A 13,483-nucleotide genomic window follows, 5' to 3' on the forward strand; every position below is an offset into this window, starting at 1 on the left:
CAACCCGTGGTGATAGCGGTGGGGTGTCAGGGCGGAAGGTTGCCGGATCGTCCTCCCCTCGCCTAGCTCAATATACGAATCCTTACCTAATGGTAGGACGACATTGCTGTCTCTTTCTGACGACACTCACTCACCGTATGGAGGACGGGGACAGGGCGATCCATCGCTTCGAATACTACTGTCTAATGTATATCTTTGTTAATTTTTTCTATTGTAAGGTACCTGGTTGCGTGATCGCGAATATAGCTTAGGAGCTGTGTAACAGTTTCTTCTGTAGGGACAACGTTGTTAGAATCGCTTTTTTTCGGTGTATAATATATGTAGATTTGCGCGGAGTGTTGGCAGCTCCTAAGATATATTTGCGATTGCATCCGTTAGGAGTATACAGCCAGTGTTTGAGTAATGTAAGTACAATGTTTCAATACAAAATAATCTCTTTCGAGGATTTTTCTAAACGATTGACCTTTTCCTATGGAGCTAATACAACTTTTGATCTCCGTAGCTATCGAAAAAAATACACTAGAATTAAGTCAAGTTTTTCATTTAGCGAAATGTGACTTAAAATCTTATTATACATAGATTTGAATGTAAGAAATGACTTGTGTATAAGTTTTTTTTTAATGATGTGCCAATATGTATGTTTTATATGGCTGTCACCCACATGGTAATAATGTCAAAAATCATCCGGGTTTAATTCTGTTTTTTTTTTACTGTAAATTATTATTGTATGTGTATAAAAATTCACTTTTGACCGCTCTCATACAATTAATAATATGTCAATGGTATGTTTAATAAGATATATATTAGCGTAATAAACAATATGTTATATAAGTTTTTTTTTTGTATCGTAAGATACTGAGCGATGGTAAGCCATGTTTTTAAATCTATTTATTTCCAATGAAATTGTTTTTTTCATTATTTTTTTACATAAAAAAGACAAGGTTTGCCTACCATCGCACAGTGATGTCGTTTGTAAAATGCTTACCATAATTATGTAATTAAATGTAACCGTGTTTTATTATTGTACAAAGAGTTTGGGCGCTCAAGTTAATTAGCTTTAGAGTATGAGTAATCAATTATTATAAAAAAATACACATAGTTTTTTTTGTTCTTATTCGATGCTGTGCTACTGAAAAAATATTAAACTTTTTTTTCACAAGTTGTCTTAGAGGTACCGATTTGGCCATCCCAATTTTCAGTAAAAAGAAAACTATTTAATTTAATTTTTAAAAAACTATTGAAGTTTCTAAATTAGATACCTACACTTAAAATATTCAGGAAAAGTTAAAATAAATAAATTATGTCCTAGTAACCAATTTAATAGTAGCATGTAGTCAAAGTACTACAAACAAGAATTGAGGCGGTCAAAATAGGTACAACTTTTTTTTATTGGACCTTACATTTATTGAAAACATACGTCAAAAACATATTGTCTTAGGAACATAATTTTTATTCGATTGTTTTTAATAAGGCAGAGCTTTCAAATGTGCTTTATGGAGTTGTGAATTAAAAAATAACCTAAATGTGCAAAATTATACTGTGCCACATATTTATCTGACCCGTTGATAGATCTGACGTATTAGTTCAACATCCGTCAGACGTTAAATTACCGGGTCAGAGAATATAGTGACACTACAACTCGAATTTAAACTAAAGTTCTGAGTCTCTAAAGACCATAAGGGCCAGAAAAATAAATTCTTCGTATCACCTTTAAAATAATCACTCGTAAAATAGCTGTGTATTGTATGTATATGTCATTGTGATCAAAGTATTATGAACTTTGTAGTTATAGCAATAATGTTCATGTTTCACTGTCGGTAGGTATAAAAAAGTTTTCAATTTACTGTCATCGGTTTTATGTGAATTTTTAATTGTGATGCTTTATTTTGCTCTTTGTGTGGGTATATAATAACGTATACTATATACTTAGGAGGATATATCCAGCAATCTACACCGACGTTTAAAGGTTAAGTACGTATTTAATTTTAATATGAAATATTTATTAATTTAATATAAATATTTAATACGATAAATATTTTAATTTTATAGGCATATATGGCAATTATTTGCCTCTAACAACACTGCACCACCATTTATGAATTGTATTTTTTACAGAATCATTGATTGGCCAGATTTGAACTGATGTGTCAGTGAAACCTTTTAACATTCAATGTAGATTATTGGATGTATGTCAGTTACTTTAAGTAGGTATGTAATGTTAGGATGAGCATGTGAGTTTTTCTATCAAATAGAAGTTTGTTATCGCAATTTATACTTTTCAATCTTGATGCACTTTTGACATGCGACTTTTTTCAAATTTCTGTGTTGCCAGCCTCGCCGGGAGTGCGTCAGGGGAAATCAAAACTTCACCACTTGTGCTATTAAAATAAATGTAGATACTCGAACTGTGTTTACACTCATTTGTGTCGATATATTGTCATGGAGGGGTTTCTCACATTTAAATACTTAATCAAATCAAATATTTAGAAGTTGTATGTGCAGTCAACATCAAACAATTTTATTTTACGATATTAGCTATTGAGAAATGTATGATACCTTTTATCGAATATTACCATAATTATCTGCTTATTGACTGGTATTCTGTCAAAGGCGTCGGCTATATAGGTACTTCATCCTATTGAATGACTTTGCAGTCATTTCGCAATATAATTAAAAGCCCTAAATTATAATAACTATAAACCCTGTACCTATTATAATAATATGGTAAATAATTTACGTGTGAAGTTGACTGCACATAGAAGTTTATAATGTAAGACTATACTTTTTGCGATTGTGTTTTTAATACGAATTTTCACACTCACAAATTACGCTTTTATAGCTACATAAACATTTACCATTTCACACGATTTAAGTAAAATATAATAGTGTTTTTAATATTCCACTACTTGGAGTGTAAGAACTGACTTCTTCGTAGTCCTTTTAATATACCGGTAGGCGTCATAAGTATAGGTGATTTTTTGTAGCCACTAAAATTTTGCTAGATTTTTTACGATAGCAAAAAAACCTTATCAGACACACTTAATGTCATTAGTTTCCAAATGGTGGTATATTAGAAACTAAAAAATAAATACAAGTTAATAAAATGCATTCAAAACTAAAAAATAAAATAAATTACATTATAGTAGTATTTCATAGTCGTTAAAGTTTGTACAAACTTGCAATTTCTTACATACGGGTTGTCTGGAATATTTTATTAAACCCAACAGTATCAAGTGACACATGTTTACATACAAATATGTTTATTTCTGTACAGTTAAACCTTGAACCTTACCTAATCTTAAACACGTTTAAAATATATTATGTTTATGTCTTTACACAACTTTCGGGACAACCTGTTAGAAGATATTTATTATATTAGGTACAGAGTTACTGTGAGATGGTAAAAATAACTTAGAAAAGTACCTATTACATAAATAGGAGTTTAACCAAACTAGAAGAAATGCAAAGGATGTCTAAATCGCAAAAAAATGAACTCCATAGATATCAAAAACGTATACCTACTGTACTGATCTATCCTCCTAAGACAAATTATTGTATTCATGAAAAAATCTTATACTTATCAGCCTTTTGAACCTTTTCTTATTATTGTTAACGGTACGGTAACTTTGTTTAGATTATTACAACTATGTCACAGTTATCTGTACCAGTATCTTATATAAAATTATTTCTTTTACTGCCACGATCGTTCTGCCCGAGTGACAGATGATGTCATCGTACGCACTTTTTACAAGTGCGTTGTGCGTATCTGTCACTCGATCACATATTTGTGTGGCTCTACACACTACACCTAGCTCAGTGTGTAGGTACATTTAGGTAGTGCGTGAGTGAACAATGGTACATCATAATGTGAGATTTATTCAAGTGGAAATAAATTTTATTTTTAATTCCTATCGGTGTTCATTCATTTTATATCCCTTTTTGCAACACTTTGCATTTGAATTTTCAAAACTCGTAGAACAAAAGTTGTCCAGAATGACCCCCTGAGTCATTTACCCCATTAAGGCTTAGTAAGTACCGATTTACTTTTTGCAACACCCTGTATAGCGAACCGCCGCCGCCGCCGCCTCCACTCTCGTGCAGTGAGCCGAGCGCCAGTACTTAATACCTATGTAAGTATATATAAGTACCTACCTAACCTATGGTGTTGCAAACTACCTGCGTGTGCAGCATGTTGGTAAGGTTTCTTATAAATATAGGTTTCGGCTTAGTATACCTTCTTTGCAACACCCTGTATAATTTAAATAAATCAGTCAAAATCACAGCAACATATTTATTTACACTTCATCATTAAAATTTCAATTTTTGATATTCAAGTCATCATAATTCCTGCGACTCGCCTCCTTCAATATTTTGACCAGTTTTTCCACGTTCACGCCAGCCGGCACCGGCGCCGCGATCTCGGCGTACCTGGCCGTGTAGTCCTTGTTGCGAGCCGTATCGCCGCCGGCCTCTTTAGCCTGCAAGAGCCGTCATGGGTTTAGATTTTCAGGTAGTAGAGTAGCCAAGGAGAGAAACAAATAATAAAATGTAACTATTGAGCACCTGAGCTGCGAGCACAGGATTCGATACTATTTTCGAATCTACATAGGTAATATGGAAAAAGAACAGCAGGGCGATCACGAAAAACAGAGCTAACGTATAGAATCGAATGCGAGTGCGACAACTGTCAATTCGATAGGTAAAAAGTGTTCGAAAGTGCTGTCAAGTTGACACTAGTCGCACTCGCATTCGATTCTATATTCTTCGTGATCGCCCTGCTGTATCGTCAACTGTCACTATTTTCGAAAAAACAAATGCCACTTTTGAAACTAACAAATTTGCCTTACATTTTGACAGTGACATTTGACGATACGCAACGTAAACTGTTTAATAAAGTTTTTAGTTCCATATTAAATTGTTAGATGGCGTTGCCTACCATATTCTACATCGCGGTATGGTTTCGTTTCACTGAAATTATATAAGTCGTTAAGTTAATTTTCTGAATATAGTTGTTTAAAGGAATTACACGTGCAGTATTAATTTAATCCCAAAAGTGAAGTACCCAAAAGTGAAATTAGTGTTGTGCTCTCAAACATTGGTCCTAGGACGAACCGGATAATTCGTGAGTTTAGTATTAAAAAGACTTAGCCGAATTTGATGACAAGATTAGTATGCAAGCGAGACTTAGAAAAATTTTAGTCATGTTTTATATGAAACCAGGACTTTGAAATATTTTCAACGAAATTTGTATGCAAGTTGGACTTAAAAAAATTTTGGTAAATTTTGTATGAAACCTGGACATAGAATTATTTTCAACAAAATTTGTATGCGAACTGGACTTAGAAAATTTTATTGAAAATTTATCATTGAACAAATTGTAACAAGATGTCGTTTGCAAGGTTGACTGATTCACAATATGAAGTTAAAAAACAGATTGAGAGATTGGTTAGCAACTTTAAGAAAACGTCCAAATCCAGATACTCTCATGGTTATTTATCAACTAGACTAGAACAGTTGGATGGGTATTGGACAGAATTTAAGTCACAACATCAACAAATAAAGCAAAACGTTACTACAGAAAACAAATCAGATCGATACTTCACAGAAGAAGTGTATGATGATACAGAAGAATTATTTATGGACTTTAAAGGTACTCTGAAGGATTTCCTTAAGTCTACTGAAGAACATACCAGTCAACCACAAACTTCAAATACATCTGGTCATAAAGTTAAATTGCCACCTATTAGCTTGCCGACATTTTCTGGATGTTACCGATGCATTTCAAGGATCTATTTACATCATTGATTGATGATAATCAAGAGTTATCTGACATAGAAAAACATCACTATTTACGCACGAGTCTAACAGGTGAAGCAGATCAGCTCCTGCGCCATTTTGATATTACAGCTGCAAATTATCGAAAGGCCTTTGATACACTAAAGCAACGATACAGTAATAAAAGAATTATAGTAAATAATTTATTAAACCGTTTTCTCAATCAGAAAAAAATTACTGTTGAAAGTTCAAGTAGCTTAAAGGAGCTTTTAGATGCATCGAGAGAGTGTCTGAATAGTTTACAAAATTTAGAAATAAATACCAAAGACTGGGATCCGATTGTTGTTCATGTCATGGTTTCAAAATTAGATCCAGAAACACACAAGTGTTGGGAGCAGTCCTTAGGCGCATCCACAACCCTGCCTACTCTTGAAGAACTGACAAATTATATTGAAGGACGATTCAGAGCGTTAGAAATGGTACAGAACACGACAAAAAAGGATACTACTTATAAACGAGATAACACCAACACAAGACAAGTTAAGACATTTACGACTGAAACTGAAACGCAATGCACATATTGCACTAAACAACACTATATTTGTCATTGCACTGAATTTTCACAATTAGACATAGAACAAAGAAAGGATTTCGTAAAGAATAACGGATTATGTTTTAACTGTTTAATTAAAGGCCATTCTATCAAATTCTGCCGACAAACAACAGTTTGTAAGAAATGCGGTAGAAGACATCACACACTTTTACATGAAAATAGAACAAACGTTAATGAACCGGAATCATCACAAGTTGCTGTCAACACCACCACTGAATTAGAACCAGAAGGAGAAGACAGTCAGATAGTTAGTATGAAGGCCACCACCAGCAACCTAGTGGTTTTGGCAACTGCAGTGATAGGAGTTAAAGATAAACGGGGAATTATGCATAAACTGAGAGCCTTAGTTGATCAAGGATCTCAAGCTACATTCGTCACAGAATCAGTTGCACAGACACTTGGCCTAAAGAAGCACAACTTACCAGCTACAATTACTGGTATCGGTAACGCTCCAGTTTTCACAAAACATGCAGTGGACTTGGAAATTCACTCTCCCATAGACAATAAATATGTTACAAAGGTAAACGCGCATGTCATAAAAGGATTAACACAATCATTGCCCACTGGAGAATTTAACACTGATGATTGGCCTCAACTAAAGAAACTGGAACTATCTGATTCGACTTTTAACAAAACTGGACCTATTGATGTTCTGCTGGGTGCTGACGTATATGCAGTCATACTATTGGATGGACTTCACAAACATAAAAATCTCATAGCTCAGAACTCAATGTTAGGATGGCTAATATCTGGTTCAGCTTTACAGAAGATATCCAATTCTCACTCCCTGAACGTAGTAGTGAACAAGACTTTAGTACAGATAGATCAAACTTTAAGAAAATTTTGGGAAACTGAAGAGTATTCATGTCACGAAGCACCTATAACACTAGAAGATGCAAAATGTGAAGATCACTACCAACGAACTCACACACGAAATTCTGATGGACGATATGTAGTTCGATTACCGTTTAAAGATGGCTACGAACACAAATTAGGAAACTCCAAAGATATAGCCGTCAACAGATTATTGCACATGGAACGAAAATTTGTAAAAAAACCAGAATTCAAAAAGGACTACACAGAATTTATAGAACAATATGAAAAACTAGAACACATGGAAGAAGTGACCGACCCAAGTAAGATACCCAATCATAAGATTTACCATCTTCCTCACCATGCTGTTATCAGAGAATCAAGTGTCAGTACTAAGTTAAGAGTTGTTTTTGATGGTACAGCACAGCCGTCAGATGGTTCATCGTTGAATGAAGGACTTATGGTAGGACCATCTCTGTTGCAAAATATCACGAATCTAATTGTGCGCTGGAGACAACATAAGATTTGTTTGATAGGAGACATAAAGCAAATGTATCGGCAGATCTTGGTGTCTAAAGAAGATGTTGATTATCAACGGATTGTATGGCGTAACACTCTTGATGAACCGATAGTCGAAAAACGTTTGCTTACCGTCACATACGGTACGGCATGTGCACCATATTTAGCTATACGGACATTACACCAATTAGCTGAGGATGAGAAGGCAAATTTTCCAGAACTAGTGAGTGTAGTGAAAAGTGATTTTTATATGGATGATTTACTTACCGGTGCTAGTGATGAAAGTGAAGCTATAAAGTTACAAAAACGTGTTACCTCTCTGATGTTACGCGGTCAATTTCAGATGCACAAGTGGTCATCCAACAGCTCAGTGGTTTTAAAGGAAATTGCAGATCACGACAAACTACAAGATAAATCTTTGAATATAATAATGGATGATTCTATTAAGGCTTTAGGTATCAGATGGAATGCACACAAAGATTGCTTTGAGTTGAAAATTGATGTTGAAAGACAAGAAACCACGTTCACAAAAACCACCGTGCTGTCGGATATTGCTCGAGCGTTTGATCCTTTAGGTTATATGGGACCTATAATTGTTATCGCTAAAATTATATTACAAAAATTGTGGTTAAGTGGCGTTAATTGGAATGATGAACTTCCACACGATTTACTCGAAGAATGGTCGTGTTTTCGAGATCAATTGCTACACATGAAACCAATTCCGCTAAATAGATGGCTATACACAACATTCTCGAATGACGAAAGAGTGGAAATTCATGGTTTCTCCGACGCATCTACTGCGGCTTATTCAGCTGTTGTTTATTTGCGTGTTATTACAAAAAAACACGTCCATGTATCGATTGTAATTGCTAAAACTAAAGTAGCTCCGGTAAAACAGGTATCGCTCCCTCGCTTAGAACTTTGCGGAGCTGTTTTGTTAGCTAGACTTTTGAAAGATGCTACTCAAAGTCTTAATGTTGATATATCACAAACGTTTGCATGGACTGATTCAATGATTGTTTTATCATGGTTGCGAAGACACCCAATTGTATGGAAAACTTATGTCGCTAATCGCACAACTGAAATTCTAAATGTTTTGAGCAGCGATCGGTGGCACCACGTTAAGTCATCTGACAATCCAGCAGATGCTGCAACTCGTGGTCAAAGCCCTAAAACATTACAGGATAACGAAATGTGGTGGCACGGTCCAAGCTTTCTGCGTGAATCTGAAAATATTTCATATCCACAATCAAATATACCAGATACTTCTATAGAACTTAAAACCTCTGAAATTAAAACAAGTATGATGACCCAACAAGATGAAATATTTTCTTATTCCTATCTAAACCGCTTTTCAAAACTGTCGAAATTGATTTCTGTAACGGCTTGGATAATGAGATTTTATCGTAGATGTAAACATAAAGTAGGTTCAAACCGTAATCATATTAACGATGTCTCCTCAAATCACTTAACTGTGAATGAACTGAAATGTTCTTTAGATATCTGTATAATACTGTCACAGGACCTGCACTTTCACAATGAAAGACAATTACTCGGAACAGGATCGAAATTACCCAAATCTAGTAAACTCCAGTCACTGAGTCCTTTTCTCGATGTCAACGGCATTTTGAGAGTGTCTGGTCGATTACAAAATTCTCTTATATCCTATGATGAAAAATCGCCTATAATTCTTTCTTCGAATTGTCATTTGACTAGAATTATTGTTATTGATGCTCACTTGAAAGTATTACATAGTGGACCACAACTAACTCTAAATTTATTGCGTAGACGGTACTGGATAATTGGTGCAAGAAGTCTTGTAAAGAAAATGGTTCATCAATGTTTGAAATGTTTTAGACAAAACCCACCATCAATTGAACAGTTGATGGGCCAACTCCCATCAGAAAGAGTTACGCCAGATAAACCATTTTCTTGCAGTGGTGTTAACTACGCTGGTCCCGTAACGTTAAAATTGTATGCGGGGAGATGTAAACGAACCTGTAAGGCTTATATATGCCTTTTTGTATGTATGGTCACCAAGGCCATTCATCTTGAATTAGTCAGCGATCTTACCACGTCTGCCTTCCTGGCAGCCTTTCGAAGATTCACTTCCCGACGCGGACATTGTAGTAATATTTGGAGTGACTGCGCTACCAATTTTGTTGGAGCTTCGAAAGAATTAGATATTATGTTTAAAAATAGCCAATCTCAATTCGCTCAAGATATTATTCCCATTCTTGCAAATGATAACACAACATGGCATTACATTTCACCTGCTTCACCACATTTTGGAGGACTGTGGGAAGCGGGTGTTAAGTCGATAAAAGGGCATATCAAACGTGTTATAGGCCAAACATTACTGACGTTTGAAGAATATACAACTTTACTTGCACAAGTAGAAGCTTGCGTAAACTCTCGCCCATTAACTTACCTGAGTAACTCTAAAGATGATCCTCTACCGCTCACACCAGGTCATTTTTTGATAGGTCAGAGTCATTTTATAATTCCTGAAGAATCGTACGAAAATATACGACTTTCCCATCTGGATCGTTGGCAAATGATACAAAGAATGTTGCAAGATGTTTGGTCTAGATGGCATCAAGAGTATTTATTAACGTTGCAACAACGTTACAAATGGCAAATTGAGAAGAAAGAACCCGATGTTGGATCAGTAGTTTTAGTAAAAGATGAAAGACTACCACCAGGAAAATGGCTTCTAGCCCGAATAACAGAAAAACATCCTGGTAAAGATGGTCTCACAAGAGTCGTTACTGTTAAATATAAGGATGGTTTTTTTAAACGTCCTATAACAAAATTGTGCCCTTTACCATCAGATTCTTAACTCCATTTGCCATTTCAATATTATTATTTTTTTTTATATATATACAGTCCACTTCTCTGTTACTTGTAGACTAGAGTCTAATATAGTTTTAAGGTTTTGTTTTGTGTAACTAATCTCATAGTAATTTTGTTCAAACCTTCTTTCTCTTTGTTTTTTGTTTTGTTTTCAAGGACTAAATTGTCCTTGGGGGGCGGAATGTTTAATAAAGTTTTTAGTTCCATATTAAATTGTTAGATGGCGTTGCCTACCATATTCTACATCGCGGTATGGTTTCGTTTCACTGAAATTATATAAGTCGTTAAGTTAATTTTCTGAATATAGTTGTTTAAAGGAATTACACGTGCAGTATTAATTTAATCCCAAAAGTGAAGTACCCAAAAGTGAAATTAGTGTTGTGCTCTCAAACATAAACGGAGGTTCCGAATCCTGTGCTCGCGGCTCTGTTGAGGGCCTATAGGGGTATAGAGTTTTATTAAACACATTCCAGTGATAATCGACTTAAATATGACTGTAGGTAGGTATGGCTTGGTGATAGGACTCTCCCAAACCATCCGACCCCAAGCTAGGCAGAGCCTGTAATATGGGACAGCTGATATATCGACACAAATACATAGTTAGATACATAATATTAAATATAAATATAACAAATATCTGTCTTTAAACAAATATCTGCCCCAGCCGGGAATCGAACCCGGGACCTTCGGCATAGGAGTCAGGGTCACTAACCACTTCACCAGTCGACCGTCAAATGCAAATTCGCGTTTCCTCGCCACTACTCGGACAGAGTAAAAACTCGCATTTCCCATGTTAATACGATTAAGTGCCAATTTCTCCATAGTGGGTTATCTAACCGACAGGGATTGATTAGTTATAAATTAAACGTCATCTCCATATAAAATTCATGACAGATGTGTCAAAATTCCACCACTACTCCCTGGTTATGCTCTAACCGACTATGGAGAAATTGGCACTAACGATGCTTTCCCAGTAAGCAAACTATAACGCCGCATATTGCGTAGAATGAGCCCAAAACTAGCAAACCGCTGTAAATAAATTCAAATAAATAATTCCATATGCAGTGGAGGAAAACTGTTTGCCTACTGGGGACATACTCTGGCAGGTCTACACGGGTTCCTTATCGACGCCGATAAACTTGTTAATGCGCGTTCCACCAATCACAACGCCGTAGGTGGTATTTGTGGCGAATTGCGAAATAGTGACGTTTATCTATGTCGATAACGAACCCGTGTAGCCGCAGCTGAGTGACTTACCACAACCAACGCGAACAGGGCAGCCAGTACAAACAAGATACCTAACCCCTTCATGGCTAACAGACGAGTAGGTTTAATCATAGAAATTCTAGACTTATATTGAGGACTATTGGTCGCGCCTCTTCTAAGAATTACTAATATTATAGGCATGAGAGTTTGTTAGGATGTATGCTACTCTTTCACACAAAAACTCATGGTTTTTTGGTGAAATTTCTATGCAGGATGCTGACAACCTAGATTAACACATAGGCTAGTTTAGGTATATGCCGTGATAGCATGCAAACGGTAATGTTTTCAATACCGGTATTGAGTTCTAATACCGGAACTAATACCGGTATTAGACTTCCTTGTTATAAATAGCATATATTTTGTTTAAAGGTCGTATATAGGGCAAAATACAACAAGAAAAAGCAATCAAATTCTCTATTATGTAATATTTTTTACGAGAATTGAGTAGGTATTAGAGTTAAAATTTTAGAACGCATGGACAACAAGTAGGTTTCCAAAGGCCAAAAACCGCATGTAACGGTTGAAAACAAGTGCACTTCCATAGTATATAGGAGCACAAGGCTAACTATATCTTAATCGCTTGATTTATAGCCAATAAATGTCCGATTCCGGTATTAATTTTCAATACCGGTATTGAAAAAAGCGTGGATTTGGTCCGGGATCCCGGTATTACGCAATACCGGTATTGCATGCCCTATGCCGTGATGCCCACGGGAAAACTTCTTAAGGTCAAGCGAAGCTCGCGGAAAACAGCTAGTGTTTTCATAAATCATTATACTTACCTTACCTACCTAACTTATCGGCAATCTGAATGACGTATGAGAAGCTTAGAAAATCGATTGTTCATAGTTTACAAGATTGTGTGATTTTGATTCGGTTGTCTACTAAATCAGCGGGAAATCAATAAAATTGAAGAAAACCATAACTTTTTGATTTAAGTGTATTTATTTTAAGTATATAATAATAATAAGTATATGTAGATATGAGATAAAAATAATAATATTATGAGGATAATTTCAAAATACTATAGGTAAGTATACTTTATTTCTACTGACGTGAGATTTGAATACAGTAGAATAGATAGATAATCCCACCAATAGAAAGATACGTCACTTAATCGCAGGACTATCGACTGTTGATGAAACGTTCAGAATCTGTCAATATCTGAGATTAAAAAACAGACTTTAGCTATACACTTTTACACCTTCTCAAACTAAGAAACCGACTCATGTATTGACGATGTATTAGTTTAGACAAGGTACGAAAGTGTACAATAGAAATATCCATAGACTTTTCCGTTTTGAAAGTAGTTATTTGCGTCGTGTCTATGTCCTAAAGTACATTCAAGTAATCAAAATGTTAGAAAAGGGTTTTTCATCATACAAAAAAGATTTTAATCAGAAAAATATGTTTGTTTTGTAAAATTCGGTTTGAGTTCTAAAAAGCTGAAGTTGTTTTCAAATGGAAACGTTTTTAAAATCGATTTTACATTGTTTTTAGATTTAAGTAGGTTGAGCTAATTAACTAGTGCCTACTTAATTATATTTAGTTTTAGAATTTGACTTCATACTTATTAATACATATTTTAATCGATTCAAGCAAAAATCTAATAAAAAAAACCAACATGAATCTCTAACGAAA

General features: G+C 35.1%; 1 long non-coding RNA gene across 1 annotated transcript; it reads right to left on the reverse strand.

Annotated features, from left to right (window-relative positions):
- Positions 1-4,277: 4,277 nt before the first annotated feature.
- LOC125491122 lies at positions 4,278-12,197 on the reverse strand. The gene is made up of 2 exons (XR_007268133.1): positions 11,834-12,197; positions 4,278-4,478 (listed from the first exon to the last, which is right to left on the reverse strand). It is a non-coding gene; the product is annotated as an uncharacterized LOC125491122 (long non-coding RNA).
- Between the last annotated feature and the right edge of the window lie 1,286 nt (positions 12,198-13,483).

The sequence above is a fragment of the Plutella xylostella genome, chromosome 31 (genome assembly GCF_932276165.1).
Source record: "Plutella xylostella chromosome 31, ilPluXylo3.1, whole genome shotgun sequence".
NCBI classification, from domain to species: domain Eukaryota; kingdom Metazoa; phylum Arthropoda; class Insecta; order Lepidoptera; family Plutellidae; genus Plutella; species Plutella xylostella.